General features: G+C 45.8%; 1 protein-coding gene across 2 annotated transcripts in view; it reads right to left on the bottom strand.

Annotated features, from left to right (window-relative positions):
* The window catches only part of EDNRA (endothelin receptor type A), a 114,268-nt gene extending 108,846 nt beyond the window's left edge, over positions 1–5,422 (bottom strand). The window contains exon 1 of one of the 2 annotated variants that reach the window (XM_073576239.1): positions 5,233–5,422. The gene's annotated coding sequence lies outside the window, so the exon portion shown is untranslated. The remainder of the gene's footprint in view (positions 1–5,232) is intronic. The other variant, XM_073576238.1, reaches the window with a different exon arrangement.
* Positions 5,423–20,600: the final 15,178 nt, after the last annotated feature.

Raw genomic sequence — 20,600 nt, 5'->3', positions numbered from 1 at the left:
TCCCAACCTCTTTATATAAACAGTAATTGGCACCATAGACTTGATTTACTATGTACAGACAAAAGCAGCGTCTCATTATTCATTTAGCAAACTTTCCAGTGTATAGAAGAATAGGTAAATTTGTGAATGAGGATAATGTAATATTTGCCTGAAAAATATCCAAAAATCTTGAGGAACCAGAGGATAATCCTTAAAAAAGACCACAATGATGGGAAGATAAGGCTTGTTTTGATTCTCCTCTGGTGCCTCGGGATTCTTGGATATTCTATTGTTTTGAGTCTAGAGGGAGGCCCTACCGAGCAAGCACAGAATATATCAATGGTGCATGGGACTTGGACACTGGATAATATAATAGTTGCTTGTAGCTGAATAGTAGCCACCAGAGTCAATATTAAAGATGGGACCTTAGCATCCCAGTCCATATAGACCTATGTACGTACTGCATGCTGCCTGAGCAGATAAAATGTGGGCTAATACATGTATACACAGGGGTGTAGAAAGGGGTATAAAGTTTAAATAACACTTTTATTATAATTATGTTATCAACTGTGCATAGTTTTATTGAAAATACCTAATCTATGATACCTTCTAAAAAGAAAAAGTTCATCTGGGTAAGATCTAGTGACCAGTGCTGCCCCTTGAACGAGGCCTTGTCTACCTAGCCCCTTATAATAACAAAAATTAATATGAATAGATAGTACGTCTACATATACCTCCCATGTAAATTCACCTCCAAAAAGCAAAGCTTCTGTCCATATGCTCTTGCTGTATGTTCATATTTAGGATTAACCCTGTATTGCAACTCCACGTGCTTCCAGTTTTGCACGGATGCAAATGGAATGTTTTTCTCATGGATTTATTAAGTAACTATGAAAAAAGTGGTATGTTAGCATGACGTATTGTATATCTGTGCTTCCAGCGAGGAACATGACATGGAGGCCCCATCTCCTTAAATATGGCCTTAATAGAGACTCTTCATGCTACTGAATGGGGCCTTAGGCAGGGATCACACTACCGTGTGTGATGCGAGAAACTCGCACGAGTCTCTCGCATCAACACCCGGCGCTGCCGCCAGCACTCAGGACCAGAGCTGCGGCTGCACCGGGTGTTGATGCGAGAGATTCGTGCGAGTAGTAGTGATCCCGACCTTATAGCGAGTTGCAGACTAATGATAGTTTTACAAAGTTTTGAAAGTATTATATTTGCACTAAACACTTTTTATATCTTGACAATTCCTTTTCAGATTAAGACTTCTGCATTAAGTGTGATATTAAATACTGTTTATTAAAATGGCCTGTTCTATAGTCACTACTTTCTTTTATGGCTCAGAAAGTGGTTTCTGATTGGGGACCACCCCTCCACTTTGATGACAACTATATGTCCTAATATGACACAAAAAAAGTAGCTTTGATGAGACATCCATTTTATACCATAATAATATGAGATGTGCGGTATATAACATATTCTCCCCGGACGTACTCTGCTCAGCCCTAGTTCTGCACCAAACCACTTTGCAGGATTAACCCGAATCAATCACATATCATTTTTCGGACATCTGTTTACAGTTTATTGCTGGGATGGCTTTTCTGTGCTCATTATTTGGACACTGTACTAGTCTTGTAGACAATGACTTCAGCCCGACATCTACCTAACATTTAGCCTAGATAAATCATGCAAGCATTTCATGTTTTACATCAACACTTGGAAAGTTTTGGTGAAAGCATTTAGGGTAGAAATAAAGTTCTATCATACAGATTGATTATTGCTTCTAGTACGAAAACTGTCAACCATCAGCTTCATTATTCCTGTCTTATGTCAGGCGTGAGCACACAAATAGTTCTGAAATATGTTGTATACTACATAGGGAATTACCAAAGAACAAAGCATATTATATCAATGTCAAGTATCTGCTGTTGGGAAAAGATGTTAGCTATCTACAATAAATACTATTCTAAAACACTGGTTACATCCCAAAGAGCCAGCACTTCAGGTAGAGCTCAATAATGATGGGTCGTATAAGGTACTGTGGTAGTACACTGAACTCTATGTAAGGTTTGTGAGCCAAGGACAAGACTGATGGGAACAATCAGTATAAGCAGAAATCTAGTGAACTAGATCCCACCATTTATCTGGTTATAATAAATCACTGAAGGAATATACAGTATTGCTGCATATTAAATAAAGAGATTAAATAATCGGCTCTTGGACAGAAACAACACTGTAGTATAATTGCCCTAAATTGGACTATTATCCTTCTCCTTCGTATTGTTGGTTGCTTTTACATTTCTACTTCTGACACTTTACATCCAAGGTGATAAGGAAACTATCGGACCCAGCACAAGATATTCAAAGGAGTTTCGGAGAACTCAAAAATGTTTGCAACCTGCGTGAGCCCATTACCCGACGCCAATTATAGTCATCATTCCACTGCTTTTGAGTCCTAACAAAGTTTTTCCACTTGTGTGAGTGAATATATATTTTATGTATTTCTCTTACTTCTATAGAAACATTAATTTCGATAGCACTTTACAGACATCATCACTGCATTGGGGCTCACAATCTAGATTTCCTATCAGTACATCAGTGGAGTACCGAGAGGAAATCCATGCAAACACGGGAGAACATACATACGCCTTGCAGATGTTGTCCTTGGTGAGATTTGAACCCAGGACCCCAGGGCTGCAATGCTACCCACTGAGCCACCATGCTGTCCTACTATGTATAATACGACTATGTACATAGCAGTTTGTGGGCTAGCCTGATATTGAAATGCAAGTGTTTTTACTAACACTGTATGCATTTTTGCACTATTTTCCTGGACCCATGACGAGCTCATACTAATATGTTACAAAGTCAACAGCACTTCCATTACTCCAGTCAATCACTGTGCAGAGAAATGTCTGAGACTGTGAGCTCCACTGAGCAAACATTTCAGCAATACATCATCGCCATATACTCTATTTACTACCTATATAGCAAGTAATAAAACCATAACCATTGTTTCTGAACAGATCGTTGCATGTGTCATATTGCAAGTACTTGTTACACACTGATAGCAGCCATAATAATACAACCAGTTTGTTTCAATATTTCAGTTGCAGCCAACTCTCCTGTTTATAAAGAAAGATATTTAGATGGATGTAAATATTTATATTCCAGATAGAACCCACTTGTAAATCACACACTTCGATATACAGCCTGTGTGGTGTGTCGCAACGAAACCAATCCCACAGCAGGAAAGACCAAGGGTGCTGTAGCATCCAGAATCCCACAAGGAGCACGTTAAGGCTATTTTATTGCTCTCCTTTGGCCTCTCCTGAAGACTTCATTGTAAATTACAAACTAAATATTTGGATTGTGACTCTGGGAATCACGTTCATTTCGGGTTAAACCGTATTCACATGGCTATTTATATGTCTTACTCCAGAATAGAGCTGTATGAGAAAGCGGCTCCCCATGGGATGAGCATGTCTGGAACACAAGGGGAGTGTGGGACAATCAGGTGCCCTCTCCTCTCTTTGGGATGAGCATGTCTGGAACACAAGGGGAGTGTGGGACAATCAGGTGCCCTCTCCTCTCTTTATCTACTGCCATGTAAATACTTTTATGTCCAAGAAAGACAGGAGTGACACCTTTATTGGCTAACCAGAAAAATTATATTTTAGAGCACAGAGGCTCCTTCTTCAGGCAGGTAAGGGGCCTCTGCGCTCGGAAAACTTGCAAATATACATGGTATTTTTTATACAATGTATATAATGTATTTTTCTGGTTGACGAATAAAGGTATCACTCTTAGAATACATTTGTCTTTTTTAAGCATAAAAGTATTTTTCTGGCTAATATGGTACCACAATTGTACATTGTATGTACTACCATGAAATCTATTTTCCCTGTTAATAAAGCTCTTCATGTGTGACTATTAAATCAACACTGTATTTTCATGCTAATCCACAGCATTCCTTGTATTTCCATGCTACACTATCTACTACTATAAAGTTCTCCTCACTATAGGAAACATGTCATATGCTACAAGTTGATCAGTCAATGGGCCATTGGAAAACATTCCTCCCAAGACTGATAATAAAATAACTTATGCCTTTCAAAAGCATAAAATACGAGCAATATGACACACAATATATGTAATTTTTAGCATATATAAAATTATACAGTCTGACCCAAGTACAGTGCGACTTAGATGAGTTAATATAATAGGTTTGCAGTCCTATGTAAGAGAGCAAATTGTAATATCATCAATAATTGTAGCAAATGAATAATTTAGTAATGCTGCATATGACATAGTAAACTGCTGTATCTGTATTTTATACTGATGGACAACACGCCAGGTCACGTCTCAAACGCAACATACAATGGAGGTCAAAGAAGCTTGTAATCCAATAATCCAAGCTGTCACTGAGGCAGTAGGTATAAAGCATGGAGAATATCCGCAGCAATCATGATGTCCATTGCTACAATGTGATATATACAAAGAAAACCAAAAAAGTTCCAAACCATCACATAAATGCAAACTGAGCAAAGCAATGGCACAGATATCTAGTACGCACAAGGAGAATTAGGACATGTTGGTGGATTTTCACCCAATGTTATAGATGTTAGGGGCAATGGTGAAATTATTTGCTCGGAGCAAATATAATGTTGATTTCAACAGGGCAACTACTTGTATACATTCTTTACCTGCATTTTACATACCTTCCCCCCCCCCAGGAAACACATTAAAGAACATTTCAATGAACTGATCTGTAAGTAATAAATGCCCCCCATACACAGATTGTGTACATTCCTTGTGGGATAGCGGCGCTATCACACCGGGTACGGGGTGATGATGATGGATCCAGGTTCATTCATAAGAATTCCTCTAAAAACCTTGCAAACGAGCCAGAAACAAAGAGTGTAACTAGTTCCCAGTTGTAACTTAATGAATGTACAGTTTTGCCTCCCTTCTCTTTTATTTGCCAACACCCCAGAACCGCAACTATTTAGCAGGGATTACTTAATTACAGCAATTATGAGATTAGTTCATTTTTCCTTAACAAGAAATTAAAGATGGATCATCTGATAATTATGACTTCCTTAGATTAAACTCCAGACAACATCATGCTCAGAATGAGGAAAGAAGACAAGACTCATTGCTCAATATTAACCTTTTCAGTATTGAATAAACACTGTGTAAAGATAGAAAAAGGTAAATACTCAGAAAGATAAGAAAAATACTAACTTGGCATTACCAGGTATAGCAGCTGATGGATGTCTGAGATGTTTCCTGTGAGAGCAGAAATCCCAGATCATGAGGAAGAGTACACTTGAGAACTGCAGCAGCCAAACTTCTCCACAGCACCTCCAAGCAGTGAACTTTCAGTCTGAGATCCCAACTTCATCTGTGCTAGCCTGTCACAGACCATGGCTGGGTGGGATGGATAATCTCCACCTCCTGCTCAAGACAAAAGAGGCAGAACAGAGAAACATAAAACACAGAGCAAGCTGATCCACTGCCAACCTCAAGCACATACATCAAAAAGACTCTGCCTTGGGGGCATAGGAAGGACTGAGCTTCTTAACCATTTCCTCTCTGCAGCTTTCTCCCTTGTCCTGACAGTCTCTACCTTCACCCATGTAGAGAAAAGATCAGGATTACTTCTGGAGAACTGATGGGCAGAAGAGTAGGATGGGAGGCAGGACTCACATTGAAACCTACATGTTTGCTCTCCAATTTCATAAATTACTTTGGTTAAGAGTAAGACAGCTACAAGGGGAACCCCAATCCAGATGTGTGCTTTACATAAAGCTTTGCACTCACAGAACAACTGTTCCAGGCAACATCCATACAAAGGGTCTGTTTCCTGACATGAAAGGCGCAGAGTAGGTTCAGCATTGAAGAACTGTAAAGTCTGCAATCGTTGTGAGCTTTCCTGGATGAAGCTGAGACTTACTGACTGTAAAAATATGGCATGTGGTTGGCAGAACGTGGATTACTAATAATATGTGGAATATTCTGTACCTATAATTTAAAGGATAAGAATATACATTTAATAATGTCACATAAACACTACAATTTCCTTGGATACATTTTCAGCACTTTTTGTCTCTGATTGAAGAAAATAATAGGAGCCTGATTATTGGTCCCATGCACCCACAAGAGGTCCTCTCCTCATGTGGTGGCAAATTGATGTATTAGGCTGTGCACACACACAGCGTTTCTTTACCGGTATTTTTAGTGGATTTGCCAATAAAACCGCTATAAAACCGCTAAAAATAAGCTTCCCATTCATTTCAATGCATTTTGCACTTTTTGTGCATACTGATGCTTTTTTTACCGCGAAAAAAACGCTTTGCGGTAAAAAATGCAGCATGCTCATTAATGTCGCGGATTTTTCCATGTTTCTGGCTATTTCCATGCATCTTGAAAACGCGCGGAAAAAAAACGCATAAAAACCGCGCATTTTTTTTAGCAAAAACCGCTCAGAAAACACGCAGAAAAAAATGCACGGTTTCTGGGAAGGGAGTCAGGTTTTTCAGCAGAAATTTTCTGCTACGTGTTGTGGTGTAGTAACCACTGTATCCACTAGGGGGCGCTGTGTGGCTGTCCCAAGAGAGAGGATGAGTGGCAGAGTCCTGAATGACTGTTATGTATCTCAAGGTGGGTGGCCTTGAGATGGAGATTTATGTGTGTGTTAATCAGCAGTGATACTGCTGAGGTGCTGGTTCAATGTGTCAGGGACTAGTTACCTATAAACCCACCCAGGGGGTGTGTTTAATAACGCTATTGTAAAGTGTATATGTTTGGTTGAAGGACCTGTGATGAGGTCATAGTCATGTGACCCGGTGGGCGTGGCTATGGACCATATAATGTGCCAGGGTAGGTCACATGGGGGTGAATGCTGGGACCTGGTTGGTCCAGTGTGGAAGGCCCTGTCTGAGAGAGAGATGGGGGCTGCCTTCTGACAGCAGTGAACGCTGTGTGTAATGGCTGCACGTGTCTGGTAATTCCCTGGAGGGAATGGACGTCTGCCGCATGATGGTAAAGGAACCATGAGTGACCCTGACGTGGGTGAGATAACCGAGGCTAGAAAGCCTGTGCATGTTTAACCTGTATGACTACAGAGTAACAGAGCTGAACTCTGTCACGGACGCTATGTTGTTAAGTAGAGTTGAGCGACTTTTGGTTTTTTAGGGTCGCGTTTCGTTTCGTGAAACCCGACTTTTCCAAAAGTCGGGTCGAACAAGATCGTCCGATTATAGGGAAAAGTCGGGGTCGTCCCGAAACATGAAACCCAATGTAAGTCAATGGGGAATAAAAGTCGGCAGTGAGAGGAGGACAGGAAACACACCTACAGTGCCCATTTGAATGCCAAAAGCATCAATTCTTCTTTCTTAAGCTTGTCAACCTTAATTAACTTCATAATACAAGTTACGCACTGAAAAATGGGGGTTATTTGGCTAAAGTTGTGGGGGGGGAGGGCTGGCTGCAGGTTTTCATGTGCCCTGGGCGAAAGAGCGCCCCTTTAACACATACCACAACTCATCATGCTCCGATACGGCAGAGAAATAGCGGTATAGTACAATGAAAAATACCTCACTTTTTACATCTCATGACGAGGCCCATCTATTTCTCCATACAGAATCATTGGTCCCATATAATGTTTGAAACAGTATATGATGAGCTCCACATAATGCTACAGTATATGTTGGTCCCCATGGATGAAGCTCCACTGTCTTATGGGCCCAAATAATGCTCCAAACATAATGGGCCCCATTTCTAATGCTCTAGTGTATAATGGGCCCTGTAAATGCTGCTCCAGTGTCTGATGTCCACCTTTGGAATGTTCCAGTATATGGTGGGCCCCATCTATCATTCTCCAGAGTATAGTGCTCCCCAAAAATTGCTGTCCCAACATTGAAAACAATCAAATAAGTCTCCTCGCTAGGGAATCCCTGTACTTGTCTGGACAGGTGCTGTAGCTTGCTTAACAGCTCGCCAGCCGTTCTCACGCCCAGTATGGATTACACGTGATTGCACAAAGGTTAGAAAGGGTACCGTATCCCTGGATAACATGTATGGATAGCGTACACATTCAAAATATATGTCTATACAGCATGAGGCAGGCTCAGATGGTGTTAGGCCCAGTATGGATTGCACGTGATTGCACAAAGGTTAGAAAGGGTACCGTATCCCTGGATAACATGTATGGATAGCGTACACATTCAAAATATATGTCTATACAGCATGAGGCAGGCTCAGACGGTGTTAGGCCCAGTATGGATTGCACGTGATTGCACAAAAGTTAGAAAGGGTACCGTATCCCTGGATAACATGTATGGATAGCGTACACGTTCAAAATATATGTCTATACAGCATGAGGCAGGCTCAGACGGTGTTAGGCCCAGTATGGATTGCACGTGATTGCACAAAGGTTAGAAAGGGTACCGTATCCCCGGATAACATGTATGGATAGCGTACACATTCAAAATATATGTCTCAGGAGGCAGGCTCAGACGGTGTTAGGCCCAGTATGGATTGCACGTGATTGCACAAAGGTTAGAAAGGGTACCGTATCCCTGGATAACATGTATGGATAGCGTACACATTCAAAATATATGTCTATACAGCATGAGGCAGGCTCAGATGGTGTTAGGCCCAGTATGGATTGCACGTGATTGCACAAAGGTTAGAAAGGGTACCGTATCCCCGGATAACATGTATGGATAGCATACACATTCAAAATATATGTCTCAGGAGGCAGGCTCAGACAGTGTTAGGCCCAGTATGGATTGCACGTGATTGCACAAAGGTTAGAAAGGGTACCGTATCCTGGATAACATGTATGGATAGCGTACACATTCAAAATATATGTCTCAGGAGGCAGGCTCAGACGGTGTTAGGCCCAGTATGGATTGCACGTGATTGCACAAAGGTTAGAAAGGGTACCGTATCCCTGGATAACATGTATGGATAGCGTACACATTCAAAATATATGTCTATACAGCATGAGGCAGGCTCAGACGGTGTTAGGCCCAGTATGGATTGCACGTGATTGCACAAAGGTTAGAAAGGGTACCGTATCCCTGGATAACATGTATGGATAGCGTACACATTCAAAATATATGTCTATACAGCATGAGGCAGGCTCAGACGGTGTTAGGCCCAGTATGGATTGCACGTGATTGCACAAAGGTTAGAAAGGGTACCGTATCCCTGGATAACATGTATGGATAGTGTACACATTCAAAATATATGTCTATACAGCATGAGGCAGGCTCAGACGGTGTTAGGCCCAGTATGGATTGCACGTGATTGCACAAAGGTTAGAAAGGGTACCGTATCCCTGGATAACATGTATGGATAGCGTACACATTCAAAATATATGTCTATACAGCATGAGGCAGGCTCAGACGGTGTTAGGCCCAGTATGGATTGCACGTGATTGCACAAAGGTTAGAAAGGGTACCGTATCCTGGATAACATGTATGGATAGCGTACACATTCAAAATATATGTCTCAGGAGGCAGGCTCAGACGGTGTTAGGCCCAGTATGGATTGCACGTGATTGCACAAAGGTTAGAAAGGGTACCGTATCCTGGATAACATGTATGGATAGCGTACACATTCAAAATATATGTCTCAGGAGGCAGGCTCAGACGGTGTTAGGCCCAGTATGGATTGCACGTGATTGCACAAAGGTTAGAAAGGGTACCGTATCCCTGGATAACATGTATGGATAGCGTACACATTCAAAATATATGTCTATACAGCATGAGGCAGGCTCAGACGGTGTTAGGCCCAGTATGGATTGCACGTGATTGCACAAAGGTTAGAAAGGGTACCGTATCCCTGGATAACATGTATGGATAGCGTAGACATTCAAAATATATGTCTATACAGCATGAGGCAGGCTCAGACGGTGTTAGGCCCAGTATGGATTGCACGTGATTGCACAAAGGTTAGAAAGGGTACCGTATCCCTGGATAACATGTATGGATAGTGTACACATTCAAAATATATGTCTATACAGCATGAGGCAGGCTCAGACGGTGTTAGGCCCAGTATGGATTGCACGTGATTGCACAAAGGTTAGAAAGGGTACCGTATCCCTGGATAACATGTATGGATAGCGTACACATTCAAAATATATGTCTATACAGCATGAGGCAGGCTCAGACGGTGTTAGGCCCAGTATGGATTGCATGTGATTGCACAAAGGTTAGAAAGGGTACCGTATCCCTGGATAACATGTATGGATAGAGTACACATTCAAAATATATGTCTCAGGAGGCAGGCTCAGACGGTGTTAGGCCCAGTATGGATTGCACGTGATTGCACAAAGGTTAGAAAGGGTACCGTATCCCTGGATAACATGTATGGATAGCGTACACATTCAAAATATATGTCTATACATCAGGAGGCAGGCTCAGACGGTGTTAGGCCCAGTATGGATTGCACGTGATTGCACAAAGGTTAGAAAGGGTACCGTATCCCTGGATAACATGTATGGATAGCGTACACATTCAAAATATATGTCTCAGGAGGAAGGCTCAGACGGTGTTAGGCCCAGTATGGATTGCACGTGATTGCACAAAGGTTAGAAAGGGTACCGTATCCCTGGATAACATGTATGGATAGCGTACACATTCAAAATATATGTCTATACAGCAGGAGGCAGGCTCAGACGGTGTCAGGCACAGTATGGATTTGACGGCCCAGATTACACAGCGGAGGAGCAGGGAGAGGTAAAGATTGCAAATGCTGGGGCCCTGCCCAAGCAAGGGGGGCCCACTCGTGGGCGTCGGTACTGGCACTGGGCCCCTCATAGTACAGCGGTGTGTCTGACGGCGGGTGTGCACCACCACCGTCAGAGACACTTGATTGCACTATGAGGGACCCTGTGCCAGTGCCCGCGCCCAAGAGTCGGCCTACCCACCTGTCCAGGGCAACGGCACTCGCACGGTGTCGTGCGGTAGGTGGTGACCTCGGCCATGGGGGGGGAGGCAGCACAGTTAGGGAGTTTTAGAAAGTGGCATATGTTGATGTTGGACATTCAGCTGATGCAAAAGGCGAAATAGGTGAAGTACCAGGAAGAGGTGGACCAAAGCAAGCCATTTTTCTGTCACCCTATGTGTCATCAGGGGAAGGTGGGACAAAATCCTTGGAAACCCATGCGTGGTTCATTTTAATGAAGGTTAGATCATCCACATTTTGGGTTGACAGACGGGTCCTTTTTTCTGTCAGGATTGATCCAGCTGCACTGAAGACTCTTTCCGATAGCACACTTGCAGCTGGGCAAGCGAGCTCCTGTAAGGCATATTGGGCCAATTCAGGCCAGGTGTCCAGTTTAGCGGCCCAATAGTCAAAGGGGAATGACCTGTGTGGGAGAACATCGATATGGGAGGAAAAGTAGTTTGTAACCATAGTTGACAACTGCTGTCTCCTGTCACTTTCCATCGATGCAGTATTACCAGTTGTGTGAGCGGTATTTGAAAAATCAGTCCACAACATTGTCATGAAACCCCTGTCTCCAACGCCACTTCTGCTGTGTGCACCACGAACACCTCTGCCAAGCTGCCCCCTGCCCGTACGGCTTGTGTGAGAACCATCACCGCTGCTGTGTGCTGGGAATGCCTCAAGCAACCGATTTACCAGAGTTGCTTGTTTATTAGCCAATATTAGGTCAAGGTTCTCCTGTGGCATGATGTTTTGTAATTTGCCTTTATAGCGTGAATCCAGGATGCTGGCCAACCAGTAGTCGTCATCGTTCATCATTTTGGCAATGCGGGGGTCCCTTTTTAGGATCCGCAAGGCATAATCTGACATGTGGGCCAATGTTCCCGGTGTCAATGATGCACTGCGAGTGCTGGGTGGAGGAGCACTTTCTGGCAAATCCACATCCCTCCAGTCACGCACAAACCCTGTACCAGACCTTGCCACACCAAAATTTTCACTTGCCCCACGAGATGCATCCTCCTCCCCTAAGTAATCATCCCCATCATCATCCTCCTCCTCCTCCTCCTCTTTTTCCTCCACCTCGTCCAGGAGAGGTCCCTGAGCAGACAATGGCTGAATGTCATCAAGGATTCCCTCCTCCTCTTCCTCCTCATCAACATTGGCTGCAGACGCCTGCTCCTTAAGGTGCGTCAAAGTTTGCATGAGCAGACGCATAAGTGGGATGCTCATGCTTAGGATGGCGTCGTCTGCGCTTACCAGCCGTGTGCATTCCTCAAAACACTGAAGGACTTTACAAAGGTCTTTCAGCTTCGACCACTGCACACCTGTCAACTCCATGTCTGCTCTCAAAGTGCCTGGCCGTGTATCCTCCCACAAATGCATTATGGCCTGCCTCTGCTCGCACAGCCGCTCCACCTGTGCAGGGTGGAGTTCCACCTTGTTGCAATGTCGATAATGAGGCGGTGGTTGGGAAGGTGGAGCAATCGCTGCAGCTTCTGCATACGAACGGAGTGTACAGGCGACCGGCGGATGTGCGCGCACAGTCTTCGCACCTTCTGGAGCAGGGCTGTTAACTCCGGATAATTTTTGAGGAAGCACTGCACCACCAGGTTCAAGGTGTGAGCCAAGCAAGGTATGTGGCTGAGTTTTGAAAGGGCTATGGCTGCCAGAAAATTACGGCCGTTATCACTAACTACATTGCCTGCCTCAAGATGTACACTGCCCAGCCATGACTCAGTTTGTCGCTTCAAGTACTCGGCCAGCACCTCGGCGGTGTGTCTGTCGCCCAAACACATCATCTGCAACACAGCCTGCTGATGCTTTCCACTAGCTGCTCGATAGGGGGACACATCGTGTGCAACAGTGGCAGCTGCAGATGGAGTGCTCGTACGACTGCGCTCTGTGGACGAGCTTTCGCTTCTGGAGGAGGAGGAGGAGGAGGAGGAGGGTCGAACGCCTACAGCCAACTGTTTCCTATACCGTGGGCTAGGCAGCACTGTCCCACCACCACTGTCCCCTGTGGACCCTGCATCCACCACATTAACCCAGTGCGCAGTGATGGACACGTAACGGCCCTGGCCATGCCGACTGGACCATGCATCAGTTGTGAGGTGCACCTTTCCGCTCACTGACTGCTTGAGTGCATGGACAATGCGGTCTTTCACATGATGGTGGAGGGCTGGGATGGCTTTGCGAGAGAAGAAGTGGCGACTGGGTAGGTCATAGCGTGGTACTGCATAGGCCATGAGTTCGCGGAAAGCTGTGCTTTCCACCAACCGAAAGGGCATCATCTCAAACGAGATTAGTTTGGCAATGTGGGCGTTCAAACCCAGTGTACGCGGATGAGAGACTGAGTACTTTCTTGACCTACTCATAGTGTCTGGGAGGGTGAGCTGGACTTGAGAGCTGCATATGGTGGAAGTAGCGGTGGACAGGGCGGACTGAGAGAGGGTTGATGATGGTGATGGAGTTGGTGTTCTTTCTGATGGCCTAGAATCCGTCTTTCGTTGATATAACAGTGGGATTCCCTGACTGCTGTGGTCTTGCAACGACACCTCAACATTTGCTGCTGTGCTAACCGGTGGGCTTACAGTGGGGGAAACAATGTAGCATTGCTGACTACCTTCGTTGTGATCAGTTGCACTTGTGGCACTTGAGGTTTGGTGTTGTGTCCACGCTTGCAAGTGCATGTTGGTTAAATGTCTAAGCATGCAACTGGTATTCAAATTTTTCAGATTTTTCCCTCGGCTAAAGGTCTTTGCGCACTTCTTACAGATAACCTTGGCCTGATCATGAGGATTTTGGTCAAAAAAGTGCCACACTGCACTCTTCCTACTTTGGCAGACATTTTGCGGCCTAGCACGCTGTGATCTTTTGACCCTCTGGACAAGCTGTCCAGCAACTCTTTTGATGTTTGGAACCTGTCTTTGGAGTGCTCCGGGCCTGCCAGATAACAGCTGTTGCGATGTCGATGTCTGCTGTGGATGCTCCTCATCTGAGCTATTGGAAGCAGCACCCTCTTCCCCCAATGGATGCCAATCTGGGTCAACAACTGGGTCATCCATCACCTCCTCTTCTATGTCATGTGCACCTTCCTCTGTGTCACCGTGTATGGTGGTATAGTGTGCGGGAAGGGGCACCTGAGTCTCATCAGGGTCAGAATCTGGCTCTGTACACTGCGAGGACAATGTAGTGCTCTGAGTGAATGTACCAGCAGAATCATCCATCAGCGGCTGTGCATCAGTGCACTCCATGTCAGATTCATCTTGGCCTGGCTAATTCACCATTTCACTTGATAATCCAGGCATGGTATGTGAAAACAGCTCCATGGAGTAATTAGTAGTATGGCCTGCGTCATCCTTCAATCTTGGTTGGGGTGAAGGACACAAGCAAAGGTGTGGTTCATGAACATGAGCCTCCAATGACGACTCAGTGCTTTTACTTTTTACAACTGAAGAAGAGGAGGCGATAGAGCTGGAGGCTGAGTCAGCAATGTAAGACAAAACTTTTTCCTGATGCTCTGGCTTTAAAAGCGGTTTGCCAACTCCTAGAAAACTAAGCGTTCGAGGCCTTATGTAGCCAGACGATGACGCAGGGTCAGCACCTCCTGCATTCAGTCCTATTTTGCTCTTGCCACTACCATCAGATCCACCACCAACACCATCATTACCAGCTGCCAACCCCCGCCCAATTCCACGGCCTCTTCCACCAGCCTTCCTCATTTTTGGTAGAAATGTAGACAAAATCCAACAAACTATATAGTAATGTAAAACAAGGTACAAGGTGTCTATAGGACAGGGGAGATTTTGAATTTCTGCAGACACTTGTGGACACTGGACACTTTTGGATTGTGTGAGGCCCACTGATATCTGAGCGCTATGTGACAGGCTCGATGGCACAGCTGTGACAAAAGTGACTAGAGGATAAGGGAGATTTTGAATCTCTGCATACACTTTTGGACACTGGACACTTTTGGATTGTGTGAGGCCCACTGATATCTGAGCGCTATGTGACAGGCTCGATGGCACAGCTGTGACAAAAGTGACTAGAGGATAAGGGAGATTTTGAATTTCTGCACACACTTGTGGACAGTGGACACTTTTGGATTGTGTGAGGCCCACTGATATCTGAGCGCTATGTGACAGGCTCGATGGCACAGCTGTGACAAAAGTGACTAGAGGATAAGGGAGATTTTGAATTTCTGCACACACGTGTGGACAGTGGACACTTTTGGATTGTGTGAGGCCCACTGATATCTGAGCGCTATGTGACAGGCTCGATGGCACAGCTGTGACAAAAGTGACTAGAGGATAAGGGAGATTTTGAATCTGTGCACACACTTTTGGACACTGGACACTTTTGGATTGTGTGAGGCCCACTGATATCTGAGCGCTATGTGACAGGCTCGATGGCACAGCTGTGACAAAAGTGATTAGAGGATAAGGGAGATTTTGAATTTCTGCACACACTTGTGGACAGTGGACACTTTTGGATTGTGTGAGGCCCACTGATATCTGAGCGCTATGTGACAGGCTCGATGGCACAGCTGTGACAAAAGTGACTAGAGGATAAGGGAGATTTTGAATCTCTGCATACACTTTTGGACACTGGACACTTTTGGATTGTGTGAGGCCCACTGATATCTGAGCGCTATGTGACAGGCTCGATGGCACAGCTGTGACAAAAGTGACTAGAGGATAAGGGAGATTTTGAATTTCTGCACACACTTGTGGACAGTGGACACTTTTGGATTGTGTGAGGCCCACTGATATCTGAGCGCTATGTGACAGGCTCGATGGCACAGCTGTGACAAAAGTGACTAGAGGATAAGGGAGATTTTGAATTTCTGCACACACGTGTGGACAGTGGACACTTTTGGATTGTGTGAGGCCCACTGATATCTGAGCGCTATGTGACAGGCTCGATGGCACAGCTGTGACAAAAGTGACTAGAGGATAAGGGAGATTTTGAATCTCTGCACACACTTTTGGACACTGGACACTTTTGGATTGTGTGAGGCCCAATGAATATCTGAGCGCTATATGACAGGCTCGATGGCACAGCTGTGACAAAAGTGACTAGAGGATAAGGGAGATTTTGAATCTCTGCACACACTTTTGGACACTGGACACTTTTGGATTGTGTGAGGCCCACTGATATCTGAGCGCTATGTGACAGGCTCGATGGCACAGCTGTGACCAAAGTGACTAGAGGATAAGGGAGATTTTGAATCTCTGCACACACTTTTGGACACTGGACACTTTTGGATTGTGTGAGGCCCACTGATATCTGAGCGCTATGTGACAGGCTCGATGGCACAGCTGTGACAAAAGTGACTAGAGGATAAGGGAGATTGGATTGCTTTTAAAAAAGCAGTTTGCGGAGCAGTGGGTAAACAGCAATGCAGGAATGTCAGGAAGCCTTAGAAGGCAGCCCAACAACCAACACCACTGATACACCACTATATAGCCTCCCCTTGCACTGCACACACAGTGACTGGTGTGTTGTGCAGGCCAAATTGCTAGCAGCAGAAGCAGTTTTTTTTTCTTCTCAGCAGGACAAAAAAAAAAAATTGGGATTGCTTTTAAAAAAGCAGTTTGCGGAGCAGTGGGTAAACAGCAATGCAGGAATGTCAGGAAGCCTTAGAAGGCAGCCCAACAACCAACACCACTGATACACCACTATATAGCCTCCCCTTACACTGCACACACAGTGACTGGTGTGTTGTGCAGGCCAAATCGCTAGCAGCAGAAGCAGTTTTTTTGTCTTCTTCCCTGCCTAACGCTCTCCCTACAGAATCAGCAGCAACCTCTCCCTATACTAAGATCGGCAGAAGTAAGATGGCGGTCGGCGTGCACGCCCTTTTATACCCCCTGTGACGCCCACCAAAGCAAGCCAATCACTTGCATGCCCTTCTGAAAGATGGTGGTGATCCGTGCCTATGTCATCACGTTGCCCACAGTGTCCGTGGATCCTGATTGGCTGAAAAAGAGCGCAAAACAAACTTTTGAAACGCGACTTTGGCGCGTAAGTCGCCGACCTCGTGGCCGACCTCATCCTAGGGTCGGGTTTCGTTTCATGAAACCCGACTTTGCCAAAAGTCGGCGACTTTTGAATTTTTTCGACCCGTTTCGCTCAACTCTATTGTTAAGTGAACTTTATGTTGCTGTTATGGGTTTATGCTGCTGAATAAACCACATGGACTGTTTTGAGTTTATGGAAAACCTGTGCCGGATCTGATTTTGTGGCTGCTGAGCGAGTATCCCCTACTAGAATGACAGCGCTACCTCACAATTGGTGGAGAAAGCTATGGGCAATGTTGTAGCCTTGTTGTTAGGAGCAACGGAAGAGGACTACAAAGTTGGTTGCTAAGGGCAACGCTGAGCCAGGAAGGCTGACGGTTGGGGAAGCCACTACCCGACTGTGGTTCTGGAACCGTGGGGTGGCCTAGTGAGTAAGGCACTGTCCGGATCGGTGAGCCCAGTTCGGCCATTTCCTCAGGAGAAAGAGATTTATAGGATACCTCTGCGGTAGAGGGGTCCGAGAACCTGCGCAGCCAGCAGGTGACGGTCATGAAAACAGTGTTGTACTGACCGGGGTCAGTGAGAAAGAGACTGGTGATTGATAGGGTGCCTCTGTGGAGAAGAGGTATCCGAGGACCTGTGGGGCCGAAACAGGTAACGGACGGGTGTTCGAGTTGTACTGACCGGGGTCCGTAATAAAGACTGTGTACCTGGAGGGTTCAGTGAGCAAGGTCCTGGAGGGTCAGTGTTGGGAGATTATAGGAGAAGAATCGTCTCCCTGGAGCATGTGGTATGACCTTGGACCTGGTGAGGCGTGAGTGTTGGGCAGTCTCAGGTGGAGACGGAAGTCCTGAAGAGCACCCACTAAGCCCCTGGACCTGGTGAGGCCGGTGTGTTGGGAAACCCTGGGAGGAGGGTCGGCCCTCTGAATAGCAGCCAGTGCGCCGAGTGTGTTGGACGGTGTCAGGCGGAGACGGTACGTCCTGAAGAGCACACAGAAAGGACATGTGAGTTTTTGTGTGGTGTTTTTTTTTTTCTTCTTTTCTCAACTCAGCCTGCGGTGGCTCAGTGGGAGTCAAGAAGGTGACAAGCGGCTTCCTGTAACTCGGCGGGTTTACGAAGGGGACAAGCGGCTTCCGGTAACTCGGCGGGGTTACGTAGGGGACAAGCGGCTTCCTGTTACTCGGTGGGGTTACGAAGAGGACACCAGCCGCTGTGTGTGTGAACAGCAGCCGGTGGTGTCAGTGAGCGGTGACAGCAGGAGCTGTGGTGGTGCCAGCAAGGACTTGTGTGGTATCGTAAAAGAGACAAACTGTGTTCTGTGAACTGTGGTCTGAGAAGACCGGTATAATGGACATGGTGAAGTCCCGAAAGGGGAGGTGGCCCAAATCAGGGTGGTAGCCCAAAAGGGGTGGAGTCCCAGAAGGGGGCGGTGACCCAAATTGGGGTGGTAACCCAAAAAGAAGTGGAGTCCCAGAAGGGGGCGATGACCCAAATTGGGGTGGTAACCCAAAAAGGGGTGGAGTCCCAGGAGGGGGCGGTGACCCAAATTGGGGTGGTTCAGGAAATGGCAGCACTGGTTGCCTCAGTGGGTATGTCTGGGAAACCGCAGTGTGTCTTTATGAGTTTTGAGGAGTGCAGCATGTATTTTCCGGATAATGACAGGCCACAGGTGTGTACCGTGATGCTGCATCGGGAAGGAGTCTTGGGTAGACTGGACTCAGAGAGTCAGGTGACTCTGACAGGAACTCCTCTCATTTTATCTCTGACTGAGAAAAATGCCAGGGTTCGCTGTAAACATGGGGTCACGGTGAACTATGCAGTAGACAGAGTAATGTTTGAGGGGACCAAAGGTGGTGAGTGCCAAGGGGGTGGGATACCATGGGACTTAGTCTATGCCTTGGAGAGGGGCTGGGACTTTGTTTTGTTTGATGATGTATGGTCGGACAATGGAGACGTTTCGACTGTGGGGCCAGCAGACACTGAGACAGTGATGGCTCCTGACGTGGACAGGTGAGAGGTAGAACTGACCGGAAGAAGAAGTACATCTGCCCAACTTACGGACCTGACATCTCGTGATATGACGGATGGTGGGCTGGGAGATGAGACGACTAGAGTTAAGCGAAACGGGTCGAAAAATTTCAAAAGTCGCCGACTTTTCGCAAAGTCGGGTTTCATGAAACGAAACCCGACCCTAGGATGAGGTCGGCCACGAGGTCGGCGACTTACGCGCCAAAGTCGCGTTTCAAAAGTTTGTTTTGCGCTCTTTTTCAGCCAATCAGGATCCACGGACACTGTGGGCAACGTGATGACATAGGCACGGGTCACCACCATCTTTCAGAAGGGCATGCAAGTGATTGGCTTGCTTTGGTGGGCGTCACAGGGGTTATAAAAGGGCGTGCACGCCGACCGCCATCTTACTTCTGCCGATCTTAGCATAGGAAGAGGTTGCTGCTGCTGATTCTGTAGGGAGAGCGTTAGGCAGGGAAGAAGAAAAAGAAACTGCTTCTGCTGCTAGCGATTTTGCCTGTACAACACACCAGTCACTGTGTGTGCAGTGCAAGGGGAGGCTATATTGTGGTGGATCAGTGGTGTTGGTTGTTAGGCTGCCTTCTAAGGCTTCCTGACAGCTGCATTGCTGTTTACCCACTGCTCTGCAAACTGCTTTTTTAAAAGCAATCCCAATTTTTTTTTTTGTCCTGCTGAGGTACTGAGCGTGCATTTTTTCACACCATACAGCGGTGTACGCTCCTCACACAGTACCGTGTAACGGCTGTTATCACAGCCACAGTGAAGCTATCTGTGTGTCACTCTGTGAGAATAAGTCGAGGACATGTTCCGTTCTTACAGACCTGCACCTACTAGTTTTGTCTAGCTTTCAAACAGTTAAATATATTTGCTGTTTGATCACATTCAAAACTATAGAGAGACAGCGTGTGTCAGTCCGTATACTTAAAAAACACGGAGCTTGACAATTTTACGTACACCGGACAGCCATGTACGTGCACGCTCCTCTCAGTACCGTGTAACGGCTGTTATCACGGCCACAGTGAAGCTATCTGTGTGACACTCTGTGAGAATAAGTCGAGGACATGTTCCGTTCTTACAGACCTGCACTTACTAGTTTTGTCTAGCTTTCAAACAGTTAAATATATTTGCTGTTTGATCACATTCAAAACTATAGAGAGACAGCGTGTGTCAGTCCGTATACTTAAAAAACACGGAGCTTGACAATTTTACGTACACCGGACAGCCGTGTACGTGCACGCTCCTCTCAGTACCGTGTAACGGCTGTTATCACGGCCACAGTGAAACTATCTGTGTGTCACTGTGGAAGGATAAGTGGAGGACTTGTTCCATTCTTACAGACCTACACTCTATGGAGATTCCTATTCTGCCCAATTCTACATACACCTTGTAGTTTGTGATACACTAGCCAATTTCTGCCTGTGACATAGCGCACTGATATTCAGTGGGCCTCACACAATCCAAAAGTGTCCAGTGTCCACTAGTGTGTGCAGAAATTCAAAATCTCCCTTATCCTGTAGTCACTTTTTTCACACCTGTGCCATCGAGCCTGTGACATAGCGCTCTGATATTCAGTGGGCCTCACACAATCCAAAAGTG

This window comes from Dendrobates tinctorius, unplaced genomic scaffold (assembly GCF_039654945.1).
Source record: "Dendrobates tinctorius isolate UK_male_01 unplaced genomic scaffold, ASM3965494v1 ptg000008l, whole genome shotgun sequence".
In the NCBI taxonomy this organism is placed as follows: Eukaryota; Metazoa; Chordata; class Amphibia; order Anura; family Dendrobatidae; genus Dendrobates; species Dendrobates tinctorius.
Note: the sequence above shows the minus strand (reverse complement) of the source record. Positions and strands in the feature narration are given on the sequence as shown.